The sequence below is a fragment of the Podarcis vaucheri genome (assembly GCF_965113315.1).
Source record: "Podarcis vaucheri genome assembly, chromosome: 9".
Lineage (NCBI taxonomy): Eukaryota > Metazoa > Chordata > Lepidosauria > Squamata > Lacertidae > Podarcis > Podarcis vaucheri.
Window position 1 is genome coordinate 30,601,205 of NC_138767.1, and position 15,131 is coordinate 30,616,335.

Here is a 15,131-nt window from a genome sequence, read left to right on the forward strand (position 1 = left end):
TCATGGCTCCAAGTGTGAAAATGGGATTGCAAAAATTGCCCTATGTCTGTGAAGGACCATTGTGATTCAGCCCCTCACCCCCCAAAAAAGTTCGACTTAACCTACAGGCCATAAGTGTACTACAAAATAAGAACAGCTTCCGAACCAATCACAATTTGGCATCTGCTAATTTCATGAAATGTGCAAATGACTTGTATCCATCCCACTCATTGGTATTTACAAGATGGGTGGGCAACCAGTGGCTCCCCAGATGATGTTGGACTACAACTCCCATCATCCTTGACCCAATTGGCTGGGACTGATAGGAGGAGGGGAGTCACAGGTTCCCCACCCTTGCTTTCAAAATGACCTATGGTGCTGAATCTCTTTTCTACTATTTTTTGGTATGGCAACTGGAGTCTTCTGTTTCACTTCCTCAGAAGGCATTATGGAAACTTCCATTTACCATCAGCAGTTTAAGTGCTTTCTTTTCCTGAAATGCCAATCGTGCCATTTTAGCAGCAACGTGTTAGTTGATTGAATTGCATATCAGCTGAAGAAAATCCATCTATTTTCAAGTTTGCATCTGAATAAAAAAATTAAGAATCAGAATAACAAAAGTACTTTGTGTTAATAAAATCCAGTAGTTGAAGGAGCTTCTGGGCTTCCCTAATTCTTGTGGCCCAACGGGGCCTGTTCGTTCACCGCTATTAGCTGCCAGATGGTTCCACATAAATTTTAATACAGAATTTGCTCTGCCGGTCTATCTCTTGGCACTGTTCTAATCTGTTGTCCACAGCTGGAGTTGGGACATAGTATTGTACCTTTTGAGGTTTAGTGGGAACTGCAGTGCCCATAGATACAAACAACCCTCCTCATTTTAAGTTTCTCAAGGAAGCATATGTTGCTAAGCAGTGGTTTCCAAAATCTTGATCATTGCCATCTTCGGTCTTTTAGAAGATTCAAGTGAGTCCAGCTCTTGCGACTGAAGCAACAGTGACACATTCAATGTGTTCTTTGTTGGATTATTAAAAACGTTTGTGTAAGAAGGCTCACTGTAATGTCAGTACTTGACCTTAAAAGTTGCACCTTTTGCAAGGGAAAAAGAGCAGTTTATCTAGTAAAAGTATGGATATTTTCTTAAAAGTTTTGGGTTGATGTCATCTTGTCATTTTGTACAAGCATCCTAATTTAGCAGGTGTAAGTGCAGATACAGGATTTTGTGTGTGGTTTTCTGTTTCGGAAACAGATATGACCCTACATGTACAAGAGATTGTGGTGATGAGAAAACCCCCAACATTGAAACCCACATAAGCACAGTCAGCTACCACAGCACATTTGGTTTTTGTATAGGAGACCAAATCTACTCTTCCTTTTAGCACTGATCATCTGTTTGGTGGTGAATAGAAAGAGGAGAGATCTCTGAAAACAGCAACATAATACAATCTCCATAATCCTCATATTTTATCAAGGTACTTGACTAATAAACAGGATCTCATTTCACAATTCTCCAATTGCTTTTCATAAAATCATCTCTCTTTCACAAGGAAAGGGAGGAGGATGTAATATTTTTTCTTAGTATCTTTTGATATGATCCATTCTTTGCACATCTATTTTTCACTGTTTCACTCAGTGCCCCCTTGTGATAGTACTTCTCATTTGGGAATATGTTTTCACAATACTCACAGTATGTTTCGTCTGTGAAATGGAGTACGGTATTTCATACAGATTGCTTTTGTGTTGCTATTGCTCCTGTCTTTGTATCTGTTCAAAATGCACAAGATGCCGTGCTTTGGGCATATGATGAATATTGTAAAATGTAGTTTGAGAGTGCTATGATAGATGTGAAAAGTTGCATTTAGGATAGTACAGTGGACACTCGGGTTGTGAACATGATCCGTGTGGGAGGCACATTCGCAACCCATGCATGGGTCGCAATTCGGCGCTTCTGCTCATGTGCAAAGCGCGATTGAGCGGTTCTGAGCATGCACAAGCGCCAAAACCCGGAAGTAACACGTTCCGGTACTTCTAGGTTTGGCGTGGTGCGCAACCCGAAAACGCACAAACTGAAGCATCTGTAACCCAAGGTATGACTGCAGTTGCGAATTGAACTTTGAGCAATGCCAATTATGTGATATACCCGTTTTTAAGAGCATTGCTTTTTTATTCATTTGCTTATAATTTGGATTGGACCTGCTAGTTTTCAGGCTTTCTTCTATTTCTTTTTAAAGGCACAGGCTAGTCTGAAACAGAACATTCATATGAACACTGGAGCCACAATTATTTTCAGATTATGTAACTTGGTCAATGGACTGTTTGCCTTTTATTTCCTGCACAACTAATACTGTAGAGACTATTGAAAACAAGCAAACCACCAACCCAAGAAAAATTGGGTAATTTATTCCTAGCATTCAGTGATTGATCCTGGTTTGGTTTTGTTCTTTTAAAAAAGTGGCATGTTTGTTTGTAGCTGTTTTACTAGATCTATTCTTAGAGCTATTCACAACAATTGAACATGGGAAGCAGCAGGGAAAGCAACTAGAGAAGCCTAAGCAGCATGGATCTTTGCCTACAATCAGACACTTATTTCAGCCTCTGCTTTTAAGGAGCACCAGAAGCTGGCACAGGGACGCGGGTGGCGCTGTGGGTAAACCACAGAGCCTAGGACTTGCTGATCGAAAGGTCGCGGTTCGAATCCCCGCGGCGGGGTGCGCTCCCGTCGTTCGGTCCCAGCTCCTGCCCACCTAGCAGTTCGAAAGCACCCCCAAGTGCAAGTAGATAAATAGGTACCGCTTTCTAGCAGGAAGGTAAACGGCGTTTCCATGTGCTGCGCTGGCTCGCCAGATGCAGCTTTGTCACGCTGGCCACGTGACCCGGAAGTGTCTTCGGACAGCGCTGGCTCCCGCCCTCTTTAGCGAGATGAGCGCGCAACCCTAGAGTCGGACATGACTGGCCTAGAGTCGGACACGACTGGCCTTGACGGGCAGGGGTACCTTTACCTTTAGAAGCTGGCACATGTTAATGCATGCTGAATGGTGGAATCAGCACATGGCTGAAGTTGCACATGACTGTTTTGTCACAGGCAGGGAACTAGCACTTCTCCCAAATGGGATACTGTTATGTGTTATACATAACGTGCAAACACTGTAGTTGCTATATATAATTTTCAACCAGCTCTTCGTATGCACAATATAATACTTTGAACATTGCAGTATGTTTAGTCTAAACCACACTGCTGGGGGATCAGTTACACTGCTCTTCTGTCTAATGATGAGTTCTGTATTTGTTTAGATCTTGCATGCTCCCACGTATTTTCATGAGTGTAATGAAATACCCTGTTGGTTACTTGGGGAATTTATTGGGGAGTTCTGCAGGTGTCTTAGCTCTGTGTGGTATAGTTAAGGTGTCTACCGAGAATACCAATGCCTGAGATCAAATGTAGCAGTGTGTGATTCAACAGCATCTGGCAGTCACCCTGGCTACCCCAGCCTTAGACTCACTTGGAACCTTTTTCAGTACTTCCCAAGATAACGATATGAACATTTGAGGAACAATATCAAGCTCGTTCCTGTGGCCCATTGGGTTTATGTACAGCACTGCTGGTCAATACTCAAATGTCAGGCAGTTGGACTAATCATATGGCTTCGCTTCAGTCTTATTAAGGAAATAATTCAAAGGATGTTGCCACTAGGTACAAAATTGAGACTGAAGTATTCTGACAGTGTAGGTAATGAGACACTGTGTAACTACGTCTTGGATCGAGTTTTGTTTTTGAATGACAGAGATTCTGATGCTACAAGAATGGTACTTCTAGTGCAGAAAATACTGAATTGGATGGATAAATGGTCTGATTTTGTAGAAGTCAGATTCCTGTGTGTAAATGTAAATTTGAACCAGACTCCATGAGTACATTTTGTGAGAAGAAAGAAGAGTACAAACAAGGTGTTACGTGATCGTGGTATTCAAAGTCCTTTCCCAGTGCCAACAGCATAATATCTGGTTAGATGGTGTAGGTTCCCATGAATGGGAATGTTATGTATACAGCCTTCTATGCATTTTTCAACTAAATTAAAAGCTGGATATGAAAGAAATTCTTCTGTCATGTGAATTGGACTTAAACCTGATTTCTAGCCCTATAACACAGTGGTTAGATTAAATTTTGCACTTGTTTTATGAATGCAATTGTTGATTTATGCCTTTCACTGCCACAATAATTTTTTTCCTTAGTGTTGGTGGTTACAGACATTCTTTGCAAGTAAAATCAGTAAATAGATTCAGGTGGGTGAGAGAAGGCAATTTTGAGAGGCTGATTCATGGCACCTGTAGGAAAAGGGTGTCTGTGGCCTCCAAGCAAGTGATAACAAGGCTAGCATGAGCACCTGCTTCCTTCCTTGGGTTTTCCAGCAACCATACAGAGGTGGTGGGCTGCTGAAACCCACTTTGGCTTGAACACATGTTAACAGTAAGTATCAAAACTTGATAACTGTTGATCACTTGCATGTTATTTAGAAAGCCCATGCAAGAGATATTTTTCCCAAGCCTGTTTCAACACTTTGCAATGGGTCTAAGTTAAATGAAATGCTGGTAATGTGGATAATAACCAAGCTAGTGAGTTTTCATATTTTGACAATATTGGGAATTCTTTCATCTATTTAAATCAGTGGATTGGATCTTTTTAGTTTGAACCAAAACTGGTATTACTATAATGTTGGTTTTTTTAAAAAGGTGGTTGCAAACTGGTTTTCAGGTCTATCAAAAGGCAAATAATTTAGGATTTTATTTATTTATTGTCAATTGATGGTTTTACTAGCTGTATCAATCAGAGGTTGGTAACTTGAGGCTCTCCAAAAGTTGCTGGACCCATCGTCCCTGACTACAGGTTCTCCGCATTGCTGCTTTAAATGCTAGCATTTTTGTCTGTCTGAAGAAAAGACAGAGCTGGAAGATGAGCTTGCTAGGACAGGTGCCGGATATGGGAATGAAATCTCTTTATATGGTTGACAGATTAATGTTCTGATTTGCAAAATAGCTCTCCTGAAATGAACAACTGCCCTAGCCAACTTTTTAATTAACTGGCATTTGAAATAGCCACATGGAACAGATATATTTCCTTTTTACTGTAGGCTTTTTCACACACCCAAGTTAGCATGTTGAGAATGTGGTCTGAGCGTATTAACAGAGTTTGCAACACAGTGGCATAATTGGTTTGAGGTGAGCTGCGCTCTGGGTATCTGGTGAAGCAATAACAGGAAGGCTGCAGGAGGCACTTGACTCTGCATAGATCCATCTAAATCACTTTCTCAGAACTGATGTGTGAATTCATCCTGAGGCTCAGTGAGTGAAGATAATGCAAGGAATCAACTTATTGGCTGTGATTTATAGGTGCTGCCTTCCAGCTGTGGAGATCACTGAATGAAAGGCAACCGAGCTGTTAGGTTCTTCCTTTTCCTTTTATAAAAAGTATTTTCTTTTGATTTCTTAATATATTTCATGCAACAATGCATTGGTTTAAATTGTACGGCTAATTGCTGTGGGTTTTTTTAAAAAAAAAATAACAATGGTATTAATGCGGAATTAAAGAAATGTGTATAGAGGCCTGACAGAAATGGCTTGAAAATCCCTTTAAAGATCTCTGACAAGATGTGATGAGTTCTTATTCAAGATTGCCCAGCTAAAGTATCTGTGGTGAACATTGGAACAATTATTAACGAGCCAAAATGCTACAGTTCTGAAGATGGGGATACCAGTTATCTCCCAAAGAGAAGAGTTGAAGCTTACAGAGGCTCTCCCATCAGATACTTAATTTTTGCCAGTTAATTTTCTACATCTTGTCATAGTGACAGAATGATCCACATTATGTATTTCCACAAATGAATACTTTTCTCTTATAAATCTACTCTCTGAGAGGACACCTCTTGGGATGAGATGCTGCGTTCTAAGTTAATGGTAAAAATGGCTATCCATGAACAGAACATTGCTTGCTCACATGAACTAAAGGAATTATAAATGCCAGTTCATTTGACTTCTAGAGCCACATTTATACAGCTTTATTCACATTAAAATAGTAAAATATATGTATTTTGCTTTAACCTTAAGAGTCTGGTAATGAAGTTATGAATCCAACAAGAAGTATAGTTAGCAAAACACTGAATACACACACACACACACACACACCCTTCTAAAACAAAGACACTAAATTAGAGGAACATTAAATGGAGACAAACGAAGCTTTGCTCATTCACGTGTAGAAGTAGAACCTGATGAAAGTTAAGGTGCTGGAGCGCTGCAGAAAGTAATAAAACATTCGGCATTGATTCAAAGTTACCTGGGCTACATAGTTTAGCCAGCTGCAATTAAGCATTGCTAGAAGTGCTAGCAGCTTGATCCTATTCATGCCTAACTCAAAAATTCCATTGTGTTAAATGGGAAATGTCCCAAGTAAATGTGCTTATGATTGCAGTCCAAGTTAGATAATTAAGCAATGTACTGGCCCTGCAATTGCAAATACATCTTGTCATTGAAAGTTTTTGAGAGGTAAGTTCCTGATCATCCCCATAGAGCGGAGTGTTTTATGACCAATGTTTCCCTTTGTGCAAATAGAAGACTGGGCTTCACCTTATGTCCTCCACTTGTAGAGAAGAGATGGGGATCCTATGGACCCTTCCTTCAGGTGTTGCTGGAATCCCAGCCCCCATCAGGCTGCATGGCCAGTGGTCAGAGATGATGGGAGTTGTAGTTCAGCAACATCCAGATACCCACAAGCTCCCCGTCCCTTTTGCAGGGAGAGAGCAAAACAGCCAGATCGCCATGTGGGAAATGGAGTTGGCCACTGTGAGAACAGGATGCTAGACTATATGAGGCGTAGGCCTAATGCGGCAGGCTCGTCTTAGGTGCTTCTGAAAGGAAGACTCTACCTAGACTGTACCTATATGTTTCATTATTGAATAACTGAACAATACGCTAACTCTGTATTGCTTGTACTTGGCCCTATTAGATGGCTCCAAAGGGTGGAGTTATGAGAGCCACAGCTCGTCTGGCCTTCAGAATCTCCTGCAAGATAACAATGTTCCTGAACATTTGGCTTTTGGGGAGGGGGTTGTAAGAGGATGAGGCATACATAATGCATCAAAGCCTTCTGTGGCATCTTAGAAGACTTTGACAATTGTTAACGACCAGTGTCTGACAACCTGGGCTTTAGTCCACAAAGGCTTATGCCATATAAATAAATGTGTTAGTCTTTAAGTTGCCACGGGACTCCTTTGTTGTTTTTGCTGCAACAGACTAGCCCTGCTGGAGGGGGGGGGGGATACATAATACATGTTACTTTCATGGTCAGCAACTTATGCCCGGATCCCAGTCTTTTAATTAAAAATCTTTTATTTCCACAAATTTATTCTGCGGTCGTTCTTCCAAGATCTGCTTTGGATTTCTAATGGGGAATGTTTTAGCAGGAATGTAGCCTTTTGTTACTATGAATAGTTCAGGGCAGATTAGCTGTGCGCCAATTTCCTGTTGCTTTTCAGAGCTGCAATCTGAGCCCTATTTGCTTCTGGCGCTTGCACAATAGAAAACAATGGGTGGCTTCTTTCAGGTTTCACTTCAGAGCTCTTAGGAACAGGGGAAGTGGCTAAAGCCCTACTTTACAGGTAATTAACAATAGATAATGTTTGCTTCCCTTCTCCCCCTCCTTTTTTTTAGAGCTGATAAAAGCTTGAAAGACTCTTCTATATGCCAGTTCAAAAGCTGCAGTAAGTTCCTGCTGTCACTGTCTTTGCATTAGTAAATGTCGCTCTCGGATCTGGCTGGAGCATAGGTTGGATAGAATTTTACACACCCCAAATGCAAAAGCGAGAGCGAAGCAGTTTGTTGGAAAAGGCAACACAACTGCAAGAGATCGATCAGCCTTTTTTGTTTGCTTTTTAAAAGTTCGTCCTCTTGAAACATGCTAATTTATACTTAAACAATTGGGGCCTGCAATAAGGTGTTGCAGTATGTGTCTACTCAACAGAAGTGTTCCTATTCAGAATGTCTGCCAGTCATACACTCCTCCAAAATGCTAAATTCTAATTTTCTGTTTCTCATTGGTATGCTGAATCTCCATTGGAGGAGGGGAGGTTCTCCAAGCATGTGAATATCTGCCTTTTGTTTCTCCTTAGCCCTGTATGGTCTGCATTTCAGTCAGCTTTCATCATCTGCATTCACTATTAGAGAAAGTGATACGCAGTGCAACTTTGTTCATTGATCTTTTTTGCGGGTGCTCTGCTATTCCATTCCCCATTTTTAATTGTTTGCTCATCAGGTATGGGAAGAAAGTATTTACTATTCTGTATATTCATTAATAGGGGTTTTTACATATACTTTATTTATAGTTGCTGGATACTGTTAAGCATTGCATAGATAACTGGGTATTATACTGAAAACTTAATGAAAAAATGTATTTCTGATCAGTGCTCAAATGGTTAGGGTGGGAGAAGCCTCACACTCTGAAATCCACCAGTTGTGGTCCTTCGTAACCCTCTGAAAAAAGGAGCGAGGAGATTGTCAAATGGTAGGGTTGCCAGAATCCTGCACCCTTGAGCACTGACCCTGCTTTAAAGAGTTGATAGCAATCTCTAGCCCTCTGTGGCTCTACAGATTTGCAGCACACCAGGCTTCCATCTATGCTACTGGAGTGTAAGAGTTCCTGCACAGCTGCCTCTGTTGAAGTTGAACTGAATGGTAAAGCCTCTGGTCCTGGGTATTTAAGTGGTTTATTTTCTGCATCCTGTTGTTCTTCCATGGAGCTGAAAGATATAAAATGGCATGGTTCTCCTCTCCCTCTCACAATTCTATCCACACAACTGCCCTGTGAGGTGAGCTAGGCATGGTGGCTGACCCAAGGTTACGCAATGAGTCACTTAGATGAATAAAACCCAAAATTTATAGACAAGGGATGCGGGTGGCGCTGTGGTCTAAACCACAGAGCCTAGGGCTTGCTGATCAGATGGTCGTGGTTCGCATCCCCGCTATGGTGTGAGCTCCTGTTACTTGGTCCCATCTCCTGCCAACCTAGCAGTTTGAAAGCACATCAAAGTTCAAGTAGATAAATAGGTACTGCTCCGGCAGGAAGGTAAACGGCATTTCCATGCACTGCTCTGGTTCGCCAGAAGCTGCTTAGTCATGCTGGCCACATGACCCGGAAGCTGTCTGTGGACAAACACCCGCTCCCTTGGCCAGTAAAGCAAGATGAGCGCTGCAACCCCAGAGTCGTCTGCGACGGACCTAACGGTCAGGGGTCCCTTTACCTTTATAGTGTCATAAGAACATACAAAGAATCTGCTGGAGCAGGCTAATGCCTCATCTATTCCACCAGCCTGTTCCCACAGTGGCCAAGACAGATGCTGGTGGTAAACCAGGAAGCAGGATTTGAGCACAAGAGCAGCTGTGGAGGCAGAGTATAGCCATCATGGCTAGTAGCCCTGTCCCCCAAGAATTTGTCCAATCCTCTTGGCCATCACTTCCTCCCGTGGGAGTGAGTTCCATGGTTTACCTAAGTGCTGCTTGAAGAAGTTTGTCCATTTGTGACATGCGCAGTACAAACAAAATTTGGCCTGCATTGCAGCATCAACAACCTCAGCAACCTGAAGCTGAACACCTTTTTCCTTTTGCTATGTTTTCCTCACCATCATGTTTTCTTTCAATATCCTCCTATCTTTTCCGTGCAATTTTATTGCACCTTCAGGAGACAAGAGCTGTGGTGTCAGCTTCACAACAAAGGTCGATGTAAATCTTAGTTTTAAACTTGAGCACGCTATTCAGTTTAAAGAGGTAGCAAAGAATGAAGTGAATACTCCTAATTGCACAATCCGAACCATGTCTACTCAAAGTTGAATTCAATGAGGCTCACTCCCAGGGTAAATGGAGTTAGGCTTGCAGCCTTAGTAGCTTTTCTCTTAAATTAACTTGAAGGAAGGGAACCCAAATCAAGGCAAAAAGCTCTGGATTGTAACACTGGCCCTGGTCTGTAGATTTTGCTGTCCATCTATTCTCTATCTTTTCCACGCTCACATCACCAGGTTATGAGTGCCTTCCTATCATGTGCTAAGTGGCATAACTAACTTCTGTCAGATGTGATTTATTTCTTCTCTTGCTTTACCTTCTCAGGGAGAAAATCATGCGTGTAAGGGTAGGGTTTTGTTCAATTAGTTTTTTAAATGACGTTTTGGTTTGTTGTATTTTTTGTTAGGGGTTGGGAAACCTTTGTATTCTGAAATGAAGGAAGTTGACTTCTAGACACGATGATGATGTCTAGCATTCGTATTAATGACAGTGGGATGGAAGAGATGTGGGGTATTGTTTATTTCAAACAAAATGTGGATAGGATTTATGTGGTTTTTTAGAATCTGTTGACTGATACAGTACTGAGCATTATGTTCCTTTGGCTATTGTGTCTACTGAAGACGAACCATGTTACATGCTTTACAATCCTATCACTTATGAGAATATTTTTTATGTTTAGTAGATGAACTTTTACAGCACTGTGAACTGGTGTTGAAATTATGTACTATGGAAATAGCTTTTCACTCATTTCTTGTAGACAGGTATTTAGAAAGTGTTTTCGAATCTTCACTGTGTTCCTCAAAGAAACATCATAAATTACTATTAGCACCCCATGTCAGCACCCCATGTCAACACCCCATGTCACAACAGGTGGTGAGTTGTTCAAAGCTACATATTGAATCCACAGCAAAAGTGGCACCATGGTCAACCAGATCCAGGTCTTGGGATCCACTAGCATGTATCTTCATCATTGAATGACTGCAGCATCAAGTTCTGACCTGTGTATGGGCCCGCTCAGCACTTGCACATCACCTCAAACACAGTACTTTCTGATTGCATCAGCACATGCCAGCTGTCATTTCTGTAGGAGTAAAAGTGACACCCCCCAAAAAAACCCAGTAATGTACATGCATGTATGAATCAGCCATAACTTTGTGAACTGGACTGCACTGGTTCTTCAAAAACCATCTGCATTTCTTGGAAACGAGCTGTTTTCTGGTGTGGGGAAAATGGGACCCGGTTGGTGCCAAATATGCAGCTGTAAATGTCCTTTCACCCAGAAACCTATTCCTTCTTAGGACACAACTGTGACCTTCTGCACCTGCATAACAGCAATAAATCCTCCAGTTTCAGCAGGGAAAGCAAACTTCTCCCCTGAGCCTTCTATGAGAGAGAGAGAGAGAGAGAGAGAGAGAGAGAGTTTCCAGCTGTTGTTGTTTGGCATGTGTACCTGATTTCCCATTAGGCAATCTATGGTGCAGTGCTGGTAAGTGAAAACCTAGTTGCCTACATTTTATCTGGTCTATGGTGATCTTTTTTCTTCATATACCGGTAACCTGTCAGTAGGCAAGCAACCTAAAGTGATACTACCCAACAAATCTATAGAAGTCCTTACTTCTTCTTTTACTTGGGCATCCAAACCAAAGTTCCTAAAATAGTCTAACCAAATAAAACTTCAAATGTTGCTTTAGCAGAAAAGCGGGAGATAATATTTTACATTTTAAAAATGTTACATGAAATCCATTAGAGAGAGAGAATAATATTCTCAAATTTATGAAATAGGTTTCTTCTCCAAATTATCTTAATCATTCTTTAGTAAACAAAGTATTGATGATTATCATAGTCTGAGCCATAGGATAATGGAGAACTGTGTGCTGAATTCAGCCATAGCATTAAAGAGTAAACCAATATTTTAGCAAGTGACGTGCCCACACATAGCTACTTGATTCCAAGATTCAAACTGTGTAGACCAAACTTCCAAAGACTGTTGGTGTTGGAGCTAAACTTCAAGTCTCTTTTTAAAAAGCCTGCCTTGTAATGTTTCCCTTAGACCACTTGACTAGGGAATACATTTTCACTGAGGACTATGTTGGAAGAATTTGTGAGGCAGAGTTGTGGCCCCAATCAGGATAATTTGGGTATCCAGTGCTCTGTTGAGTTCTTCCTGACATCAGTTCATCAACCAGCTGACACACTTTGTTAGAGTTGAAGGGAGAGGGCTTATCACATGACCAATACAGATGGACCATGATCCACCCCATAGCTTTCCATATTTTATTTATGTATTCAATTTTTAACCTGCACATTCCAAATACATTTCCAAAGATAACTGACTAAAACAACCTTTTAGCAGTTTAAAACTCCTAAAAGCAATAATCTACTCTCAAGCTAACAATTTCAGGGTTGCCAGGGACAGAACTTTCAGTTATCCAACACATGGTGTAAACCAGAATGTTTTACTTTTCCAATGAAATCAATATTTAAGGTCTGCTGATTGCATTGGGAAAGTCAAGCACTTGCTAGACTCTTTCCTGTTGAAATCAATTCTGCTTCACTTTGACTAGATCAGAATCATGGTCCATCAGTGTCAAGCCTGCTAGTCTCTCTTCCCACGCCACCCTCAAATATGGCAATGATAAAATTGGCCACATACGAGTTGAATAAAATTCTAAATGTATGGTAGGATTTTCGGTTTCTCTCAAATGCCCATCCTAATTCAGACCATTTGTTCTTCCTGAGAGTTGCATATGCTTCTTATACGTAAAACTGATGTTCCTTTCATGTTTTCCAATGAAACCTCATTTGCCAAAACAAGTGATGCTCATAGGAATATTTGACACCGTGGTTGGATTCTGGGTAGTCTTTACAGTGTTCTTTTTACAATGACTCTCAGATAGGTGGGTGTTATGCCAAAAAATAGAATATGTTAAGAAAAAAGTAATGATCTCATCTGATATTTCTATTTTAAACAAGGTGCTTTTTGATGCTTTACTAGACATGACATCACAGTTTCCTGTTTCATAACTTAGCTCTGCTGCACTGAGCCAATTGCCTGGGTCCCACAGCTTACAAGGGCTCACATCCCTTTATAAGAAAATAGTTGCCATTTACAAGGACCGAAAGGCGAAAAGAAGTAGCAAATGAGTTAGAAGCTAGGCAATCTATAATTTTTAAACAGCACCCAGTAAAAACCTGGTCAAAAATAAGATGACAACAAAATTGTTTTTGGCTTGACTGGGGGAAAAGAAAATTGGAAAGGATGTTGTCAGAGTTTTAGGCCCCAAAGTTCTTCTTCCATGGAAACTGCGCTCTCAAGAATAAAGGTGACGTCTTCTGGTGAGATGAGTCTAGGCTGCTTCATACTTTATTCTGGCAGTGTGGTTGGTCACAATTTATGTGGCATTGTGGCATCCTCGTGTCCATGGCCTGGTGACTGCAGCATCAGATGTGTGAATGTGCCATTGCCACAGGCAGAACTTTCATAGGACCTCACAACACCTCAAAAAGAATGATTTTCAGTGGAATCAATAGATCGGTAGCCATGGGTAAGGGGACTTTTTGGGAAGCATTGCAATACAATTATAGTATAGTTGAAGACAGAATACCCTTTCTGGCATTGTCCACAGGTACTAACTGAGACCAAAACTCCTTTCTTTGATTCACCTCTTCCAAAAGTTGGTAGAGAATAAAACATCCCCTTTTCACATTTGGAAAGTCTTCCATGTCCCTTTGATATCCTGTGACTGGCTTATGTCCTTTGGTGCATAGGGAACTAGGTTTTATTTTATTTTTTACTGTAGCTTTTTTGTAAATGTGTTTGCTCAGAAGTAGGACTTGGTTTATTATTATTATTATTATTTATTTATTTATAAACTTGTATAGTGCCCTTCATCCATAGATCTCAGAGCAGTTCACAACACAAAATGACAATATAAAAACACAAAGTGCATGATAAAAATAAGAACAAAAACAACCCTTCCACCACCACACATTTATAAGGGCATCAGATGTCAATCAGCTGAAGAGGACCATTTTGCCTGGCACCCAAAAGTGTATAATGAAGGTGCCAGACGACCCTCCCTGGGGAGAGCATTCCACAAATGTCGAGCCACTGCAAAAAAAGGTACATTTGCATGTTGCCACTCTCTGGACGGCTTGTGGAGGAGCAGTGGCGTAGCGTGGGGGGTGCCAGGGGTGCCGGCCGCACCGGGCGCAACATTTGGGGGGGCGCGTTTGGCCGGCCCTCCTCGAGGAAGCAGGAACCCTACTGTCCTCGGACCTCCTCCGAAGCCTGGCGGTGGGGCGGAGAGACCTTCTCCCCGCGCCAGCCTTCGGATGGCTGTCCTGAAGACTTGTGGTGGGAGCAGTGGCGTAGCGTGGGGGGTTCAGGGGGGCCTGCTGCACCTGGCGCAGCATCTGTGGGGGGCGCGGAAGAGACTCGAGTGCTAAAATCCACGGGTTAGGGGGCGCAAATTACTTGCCTTGCCCCGGGTTAGGGGGCGCAAATTACTTGCCTTGCCCCGGGTGCTGAGAACCCACGCTACGCCACTGTGGAGGAGGCACCTGAAGAAGGGCCTCAGAAGATGATGAGAGGTAGGTTCACATGGAGAGAGGCAGCCCTGGTTGGGGAACCTGTGTCCCTCCAGATATTGTTTAATAAATCCACACCAGCCAGAATGACCAATGGTCTGGGATGATGGTGTCTGGAGTCTAACAAATCAGGAGGGTCACCAGTTCCCCTCAGGCCTCATTTAGTGTGTGCTTAAGGTTGGAGCCCTCTCATCTTGCCATGTGATGTACCACTTCACAACAGAAAGATATAGAAAATATCCACCTGCTGACAGCAGGTAACTCTTGTTTAGGCCACAACCAATCTCCAGGCTTGCCATGACTTGTATTGAAGCTGTTCCTGTGTTGAAATGAATGTGTATCAACTGAGCTTCTGAGAATGGTTAAGTGACTTTCCATCTCCTTTCCAAAACTCTGCATGTAGGAATAGGTAGGGGGAACCGTCATCCATCACGGTGTGAAGGTTTTGACTTTTGGTCTTGTGAATATTTGGGCCCTCAAGAATGAATATTTGTCTGTCTGAACTGATTAGAACTTCCAGACTGTTTAGCAAGGTAAAGTGACTATGTATGTCTCTACTGAACTTTCAGTGCTATTTGTGTGGAAATACTTGCCATTCTGCTGTTTTGTAGGCAACTAGTTAGCTAATCTTTCCTTTCGTTTTCTTGCTTTCATCTGGTGAGGCCACCTAACCAGGAAGGGTATTTTAGCGAGAAAGGCAAAGAGACCATTCCTGAATTTAAAATCTAATGTGTGTTCATGCT

The 15,131-nt window shown here is 41.8% G+C and overlaps 1 long non-coding RNA gene across 1 annotated transcript in view; it reads left to right on the plus strand.

The window, feature by feature from the left end:
* Positions 1-7,351: 7,351 nt before the first annotated feature.
* LOC309540341 overlaps positions 7,352-15,131 on the plus strand; it is a 157,148-nt gene continuing 149,368 nt past the window's right edge. Inside the window, exon 1 of the long non-coding RNA XR_014223193.1 lies at positions 7,352-7,625. This is a non-coding gene — a long non-coding RNA (uncharacterized lncRNA). The remainder of the gene's footprint in view (positions 7,626-15,131) is intronic.